Here is an 8099-nt window from a genome sequence, read left to right on the forward strand (position 1 = left end):
GAAGGACTCCTCTGGGGGATGTCTGTTTTCAGTGGTGCCCAGTGATGGAGTGAGGGGCAACGGGCACAGACTGAGGCATAGGAAGTTTCATCTGAATCTGAGGTGAAACTTCTTTACTTTGAGGTGCCAGAGCACTGGAACAGGCTGCCCAGAGAGGTTGTGGAGTCTCTTTTGGACAGAGGCAAGACCCGCGTGGACACATCCCTGTGCAATCTGCTCTGGGTGAACCTCCTTTAGCAGGTGGATTGGACTAGATGATCTCCAGAGGTCCCTTCCAACCCCAACCAGTCTGTGATTCTGTGACTCTATGAGAGGCTGCAGGAGGGCCGGTTGGAGAAGGGACAGCTCTACCCATAAGCACAGCTGTACTGGGCCAGGGCAAAGCTCAGGGCAACCAGTAACCTACCTCCAACTGCTGTGAGCTGGAAATGCTGGAGAGCAAGCAAGTACAGGGCTGGGCAAGCAGCCTTCCCCCTGCCTGTCCTCCCGGCCCGAGCCGTGGCTGTCTGCCTGCAGGAGGGGTGGCAGTGGGTGTGCAGGCTGTTTGGGCAGGGCACCGAGTGAAGGTGAGCGGGGCTGGAGCACTGCGAAAGGAGCATCACTGCGTAGCCGTGGCGTGTGACAGGCATGGAGCAACCGCAAGGTTGCGGGGAAAGTGTTTCCATGACGGGGAGCTGGGGAGGGATGGCTAAGGCACAGGCAAGCGCTGGGTGGCCAGAAGGAGGGAGACAGAGAAGATATTTTAGAAAATAATGGAAGGGAGAGAGTAGGAACGGAGAAAAGGGAGGTCGATAGGTCTCTAGAAGATAACGCGGTAGGGAAGGAAGAGGCTTTGGTGAAAGGTGGTGGTGGAAGAACAGAGCAGAATAAAAGAGAGGTGGTGTGAGAAAGAGGGCACGAACAGAGTCAGGCTGAAATGAGAGACTGAAATAATGGTGGGGAGAGCAGCCCTCAGACAGCCTTCAGAAAGGAAGTGACAAAGAGAAAGAAAGGAAAAAAATCCAACATAAAACACAATGGAAAGAAGCAGATATCATTTTATCATCGAGTGTAAGGTGACACTGGTGTGCAGGAACCCAGTGATAGAAAACCACTGGCAGAACGACGAAATTCTCCAACGTGTTTATACACCACAGACACAAATAACCAGGAGATGCAAGGGCTGCGTGTTAAATTGGGGTGATCCCCAGAAGCATGGCCCACCATTTTTTCTATGTGTTTATGTGCTGGGCCTAGAGCTCAGGCACAGATTTACCCCAGGCAAGAAATCCTGTGTCAGGGCCCACCAGGCTGTGCAGCCTGCTGGGGGGGTGCTGCTGCCCTGCGACTGTGGGTGCCAGCCTTGGAAGCGCAAGTGTCCTGCCTGCGGGCAGCCAGGGTGTTGAAAATGTTAGACTGCTTTGAGCAGCGAGGAGCTTCGTCTCCTCACCTTGGGTCCTCTGCCTTTCACCTACGCTAGATGTTTAAATCAGCCGCAGAGAGATGATGTGAACACCATTCAGCGTCTGACTGGGTTTAGCATGAGGCTGGTCTCAACACATAGAGATGTCTATGGTCCTTACTCCAATGCTCCCGTGAGGATACTAAAACCAATTTACCCCTATACCTTATTCTTTTTAATGTTGCTAGCTGTTTGGGCTGGAAAATGTGACTCAGGAAGGTTCTGTGGACACCTCGCTGAGCTGAGGGAAGATCAGCGAATATCAGAGAACAGAAATGGCATCCCTTGTCATACAGACGCCAGCCAGGAAGACCAGCCTGCTGCTGCTCTGGAGGAGGGCTTGAGCAGAGGAGGGCTTGTATGCTCTGCCACACGCAGTGGGTTTCCTCACTCAGGAGATCAAACGCATCATTTACAGCTGTGATTATCAAAGCCAATCTTTCAGTTTCATTGGTCAAACTGAGGAAATCTCCCAAGTGCTTGTACTGCTAAAATAAGATCTTGTTCTCTGGAGATTATGCAGAGCCATCTCTTTCCAGGCATATTTTGTTAGCAAGGGATTAACTAGGAATGTTGACATTTAAGTTGTTGTCACTGTGTATTTGAGGCTGAGTGTACATTAATTACAGGGCAGTACAGCTCCCAGTCTCAAAGCTCCTTTTTTATCAGGAGAGACACTGGGGCCATGAATCCCCCATGCATGAGAAGGGTCGGACCTGCTGGGTGCTCGGGCAGGGATTTCAAGGGGGCAGAGAAGAGGACAAGAGGAGGGAGTCCTGTGCTACAGAGGCAGCCCCGGCTAACACTATATTAAGCTGAACAGGGCAGTGTACACTGATCACAGCTTCTGTCGTTTCAGGTACCCTGCAGACAAAGGCAGGCATCATCTTTTCGTATTTAAGGAACTGGGCAATTACAAGTGGTTCTTTAATTGCAGAACCACATCTATCTCCAAACGGAAAGGAGAAAAAAAAAAAAAAAAAGAAAAAAAAGAGAAAGAATGATGCCACTGCAGTGACTTGGTATGTCCTCTTGGCACTTGGATGGCAGGTAACATTAAGGGGCATGTTCTCCTGAAAGGTTCTCCCACCCGTATCCATCTGGCCTGGGCATCTCACATGTCTCTGAACTAAACCAGCTCAAAGAAATCAGTACAACCATCCATCAGATCTCATTCATGCTGGATTTCAAATCTCATTACGATCCAAAAAGGCACAGGCAGAAATTCACAGTTTTATTATCGTCCTAGTATTTCCAGCATGAACGCGTTCAAAATACCACAAGAGAAATGGTGCCTCGGCACAGGGACATATGGCAGTAACAGAAAAATCCGCTCCGGTGCAATTGTTCAGCTCCATTTCGTGGAGAGAGCTGCACAGAAGGAGGGCTGCGTGGCGGGGAGAGCAACAGAGAAACACGCCAGGCTACACAGAGCTGACGGAGGGAGCGGGAGGAAATGGAGAGGCAGGCGGAGAAGGAGGACAGCGAGAGACGAATGCAACTCAAGGAGAGAGGCAGCGACAATGACACCTCCCCCAAAGGACAAAAAAAAAAGGGGGGGGGGAATTGGAAGGGAAAAAAGGAAATAAAGGGGGGGAAGGGAGCAAAAGGGGGGGCGAGGCGGTAAGCATGCACGCAGCCGAGGGGATGCCTCGGGCAGGCGCGGCCCGGCCCGGCGCGGCCACCCCGGCCCCGCCGCGGCGCTGCAGGCGGCACCGCGCCCGCCCCCTGCCGGCCTCGCCGCGGCGGGACGGGGCGCCCCCTGCAGGGCTGCGGGGCGCGGCACAGCCGAGCCCCCCCTTCCCCACCGCGGGGAGCCCCTGCGGGCCCGCCCCGCCGCCGGCACCCACCGACCTTGGCCAGTTCCTTCCCCGTCTCCTCCCGCCAGCAGGAGAGCCGTTGCGAGGGGCACCCTGCTTTCTGCCTTCTCGCCCCGCGGCCTGTCCTGCCGCTGTCCCTCACCCGCCCCCCCGGACTCCTCCAGGACAAGGGCGGGCGTCTCTTCCCTTGCAGCGGCTGCCACAGCAGGACCTCCCGCTGCTTCTTCAGAGCACGGCAGCTGCAAACCACTCCCCAGATCTGGGGAGTATCAGGAGCCCTGGTTACGATCGTAGGAAAGACATGGAGGTGCTGGAGAGAGTGCAGAGGAGGTGAGGAAGCTGGTGAGGGGTCTGGAGCACAAGTCAGATGAGGAGCGGCTGAGGGAACTGGGGCTGTTTAGCTGGAGAAAAGGAGGCTGAGGGGAGACCTTATCGCTGTCTACAACTACCTGAAAGGAGGTTGTGGCATGGAGGGTGTTGGTCTTTTCTCCCAAGTAGCAAGTGATAGGATGAGAAGAAATGGCCTCAAGTTGTGCCAGGAAAGGTTCAGATTGGATATTAGGAAAAAATTATTCGCAAAAAGGGTTGTCAGGCATTGGAACAGGCTGTCCAGGGAAGTGGTGGAGTCACCATCCCTGAAGGTGTTTAAAAGGCATTTAGATGAGGGTTCTTAGGGACACAGTTTAGCGCTAGAGTTAGGTTATGGTTGGGCTTGATGATCCTGATGGTCTCTTCCAACCAAAATGATTCTGTGATTCTACCCAGTACATGGAACTGGATGGAGACAGAAACCTTGGTTATCCACTAAAGGGAACTTTGGAATAGGTAAGACCCTCCTCAAGGGCAGTGAAATGGAAAAATGGCTTTTCTGGAGGTATTTGGAGAGAGCTAATGTAACCCTTTCACTATGCAGGCAATGCGTAGCACCAGCACTGGAGAGTGAGGAAGGGGTTGCCCGAGGAAGACGGATGCAAGCTTGCAGCCCACAGCAACAGCAGATCTCAGCCTGCCCTGTGCCTGTGCTCTCAGCACATGTAACACAGGGACAATTAGTGAGATCATCCCATGGGATAAGGGCCATGAAGCCCCGGCAAGGAACTTGGGCACTGTGATGAGACAGGCCACCAGAACTGAGCAGGTCTTACTCCTACTGCATCAGAGAGGGGTGTCTTCACTTACAGGGATAACATGCGGGGGCCAAGGTGTCTTGCATCATTAACCAAGCAGTACAAGCTTTGTGCAGTTTGTTTGGTTTCCCTCCCTGTGTAAGGGACTCCTTCCCTCTTCCTCCTCCTCCATCGCCCCCCGCCAGGTGCTGGGAGCCCTGGTGTTGAGCACTGGGTGCAGCTGCGGCAGCATTGTGGTTAACTGGCCCCCAAGGCCCTCCTGCCTGGGTGCAAAGTGAAGAAGGCAGCTGCCTGTTTACAGTGGGAGGGTGCAAATTAGCCTTCAGGGAGAGCTGCACCACTAATTTCCCTGCAGCTCCGGGTTTTGGGGGATGGGGGGGGAGACCTCCAGCTGAGGAAAACAAGCAGGAAGGCAAGTATCTGCCATTTCCTAGGGGGAAAGGATTCAGAGAAGAACTGTCTGAGTCTATTAACTGATGCTGGTTCCTGTGGAGAGATGGTGGCACACCAGTTTATTTCAAATAGTCTGTTTCCATCTCTAATACCACCTTCAAGCATTCAAACCCAGCCACATAAAACTCCCTTACTGCTACATTCTACAGTGTGTCTCTCACCAACAATTTTATTTTCATAACAGAAGACCCGAAGCGGGGTTTGCAGTAAATGAAAAGAACTGTGTCCATTTGCATGGTTGCATAATCACGTTATACATGGATCTTTCAGACGCTGGAGAGCAGAGCGAGAGAGAGAGAAAAGTGGGACGTCACGAGCGGGAGCTAAAAGCCAGATCTCTCGATGAGACCGAGAAATAGATGTGAAGTCAGTCAGATGGAGAAATGTCTGGATAGCTCTTCCAAACAGTCGGAGTCGCAGGCTCAGCTCGGAACATAAACAAAGCAAGATGTTTCTGGGGGCTGGGCTAGGTTTTGTATAAACTCTGTTTCCTCTTCCATCATTGAAACCGGATGAGAAGAACAGCCTGTAGCCAGGATCCTTTGCCTCTGTGCTGAGGGCTTACACAGGGCTCAATTCCCAGGGCGGTCAGGCCAGGACCTTTCACCAACATCACATTCGCTGCAGAGTGAAAGAAAAATCGCTCGTGTCTGTGTTGCTGAATGAGAAGCTGAAGCCAAGCATTGCTGAGGAGCAGTATTATGTATTCCAGAATACGTTTTCCTCTTACTATATGGTAACACACCAACACTGGCAATTTTCCTTTTTGGATTCCCCAGTGACCATCGGTTAGCCCAAGCCTCAGCCTGGGGTCACCAGAACCACAGCCCTCTGAGACAGAAAGCATCACTCAAAACATAAATGCTATTAAACTGAAACAGAAAAATTTCACAGAAATTAAATATTCTCTGAAGCCAGGGAAACCAAAACCAGGCAAGTGTAGCATGTCATTTTTATTTGTTTTGAAACCTAGCCTCACCCATTCACTTTTACCTTAAAATTCCTGCTTCCCCTCCCTTACTCGATTATTTGTTATGATGTCGATAGCAGGAGGGTAAGAACATCTCCACAAACATTTCATGATCTACTTTGTAACTCAAGTACATCTGCGAAAATTTTTAAATCTAGGACATTTTCCCATCCACACCATTTGAAATGTTTAACCATCTGAAGGATTTCTCAGCTGCTTCCTGGAGTGTGAAGTCAAACATCGCCTATCCTGCAGAAAAGGGAGAGTGGGAGGACATGTTTTTTACATGTTGTACCTCCTCGCCTCCTTTGCACAGTCTAATTTCTTGCTCACAGAGTAGGTAACAAGTACAGTATTTAAAGCAGATCTGTCCTCAGCCAGAAAGGACAAGGGAGCAACAAGTGCCCAATCTAAATTAACTCTCTTACCCCTAGGTGCAAAGCTGTCAACACCAGCCCTGAACCTGTTGTATGGAATAAAGGCTAACGTGAGAGGCATGAGAGAGCCTTCTCTCCCCAAGCAACTTGCAGCATATGGCAGCGGGAGCCGGCAGCATTTCCAGTGGCACAAAGCACGACTGCCAGGGCTGCCCCCGCTTTGGCCTTTTTGCCCCGTTCAGGAAATGTTGAAGAGGCAACAGGCGAATTGCAAACCTGGCCCACTGTGCTCACCTTACATTTCTCGACATGTGGTGTTTCACGCAGGTGGGATAGGTGTCAGACATTGCCTCTTGAGGACACGTTCCTCAGTGGGCTTGGGCTGCTCAGGAAATCCCGGATTCCTCCCCCAAGCCAGACAGCTCCCAGTTACCTTTCTCTTCACTACTGTGCCAGGTTCTGACAGCTGCAACTGCACCATGAAAACTGGGGCATTTATCTGTACCGCTGTGCTCAAAGTAGACAGAGCTTAGCTATCTCCTTTCACATCCTCACCACAGCTGCAAGCCCCTGAGAGAAGCACCTAAACCTCCAAGGCACTGTGAACAGCCCCAAAAGTGGGACTGAACAGTAAGGTGAGAGGGGTATGTCCATGGTGTACACTGCTATGGAGGGGAGGGTTACCTTAGTTACCCACAAATGAGCTTTTTCAGGCACCGGGAGCTCTGGAAGCAGGAGATAGGAGATACATACAGATGCTGCTTGCAGCTGCAGGCCACTTGACATAGACCATGATGCATTTGGCACTACAAAGGGTGGCTAATCGTCTCACAGATTTTGCAAGAAGTAATACATTGCAAACCCATTGCTTGAGATGTGAGGGGCCAAGATATCTGCAACATAAAGATGAACAGGACCTTTGCCTCAAATTTCCTACTGGTTTCCTGGCTGGGGTGTCAAAAGGAGGGATAAGACAGTATTTTTTCATGGTGAGAATATTCCTTTTTGGCCTGGACTGTGCCACATACACCTTATAAACTGAAATAGGGATCAAGTGCTAAATAGGGGAAAGCTCCAAGCAGGACTCTGTGAGAGACCTTTTGAAGCTGCTATGAAGACCCAACATCCCCATAAGCTCATAGTATGCCCCAGGCAAAGAGGTTAGCCTGAAGTTGTGAAGGAGCAGAAGTAGGTAGAGAAGGTGACTTACTTTGCCTCTACATTGCTCAGGGGCTTCTGCTCCACTTGTGGCCGAGCATGTCTTCTGGATGGCACCCATGAAACCAATGCAGAAGAGCACAAGGAGCAGGCTGACTCCAGTCGAAGCACGATCCACATGAAGGGCAGCTCAGGCTGCAGCAGCAGTCCGAGCAGGAGAGCTTCAGTAGCAGCCAGGACACCCCTGAGCTGTTAGGAATTGCTGATGGCAAAGGGTGACACAAGAAGAGCAGGTACAAAGGAGCTCACCAAGCCACACAGCCACAGAAATCCTTCCCGCTGCAAACTAGCCGTGCTGTTTGTGATACACAAGTAGTGTAAACACCAGCAGGCAGCTACAGAATCATCATAAGCCATGACAGCCAGCAGGACAGACCCCGTGCCAGGGTAAGTCACAGTGAATCAGAGCTGCACGAGGCGGCAGTGCAGGAAATGGTTTTCCTGTTTCAAAAATGTTTGCCAGTGTAGATGGAACAGAGGTAGGCAAATAGCAAATGTCTATGAGAAAAACTGCTAAGGGAATAGTACTTGGGTGTACTGGATCAGCTCTAAAATTGAGCGCTTGAGTGTCACTGCATAGGTGATTGAAACCACCAGGAAGAGTAGCACCTGAAGGGACAGGTAGTGTGGAAAGCCTAGGAAAATGAATACCATTGTTAAGGTTTGGTTTCCCATTTATACAAAGATTTTTTT

General features: G+C 51.0%; 1 long non-coding RNA gene across 1 annotated transcript; it reads right to left on the bottom strand.

Annotated features, from left to right (window-relative positions):
* Positions 1-4875: 4875 nt before the first annotated feature.
* On the bottom strand, positions 4876-7701 carry LOC135579612 (uncharacterized). The gene is made up of 2 exons (XR_010473084.1): positions 7399-7701; positions 4876-5462 (listed from the first exon to the last, which is right to left on the bottom strand). It is a non-coding gene; the product is annotated as an uncharacterized LOC135579612 (long non-coding RNA).
* Positions 7702-8099: the final 398 nt, after the last annotated feature.

Source organism: Columba livia, chromosome 1, assembly GCF_036013475.1.
Source record: "Columba livia isolate bColLiv1 breed racing homer chromosome 1, bColLiv1.pat.W.v2, whole genome shotgun sequence".
Taxonomy (NCBI): Eukaryota; Metazoa; Chordata; class Aves; order Columbiformes; family Columbidae; genus Columba; species Columba livia.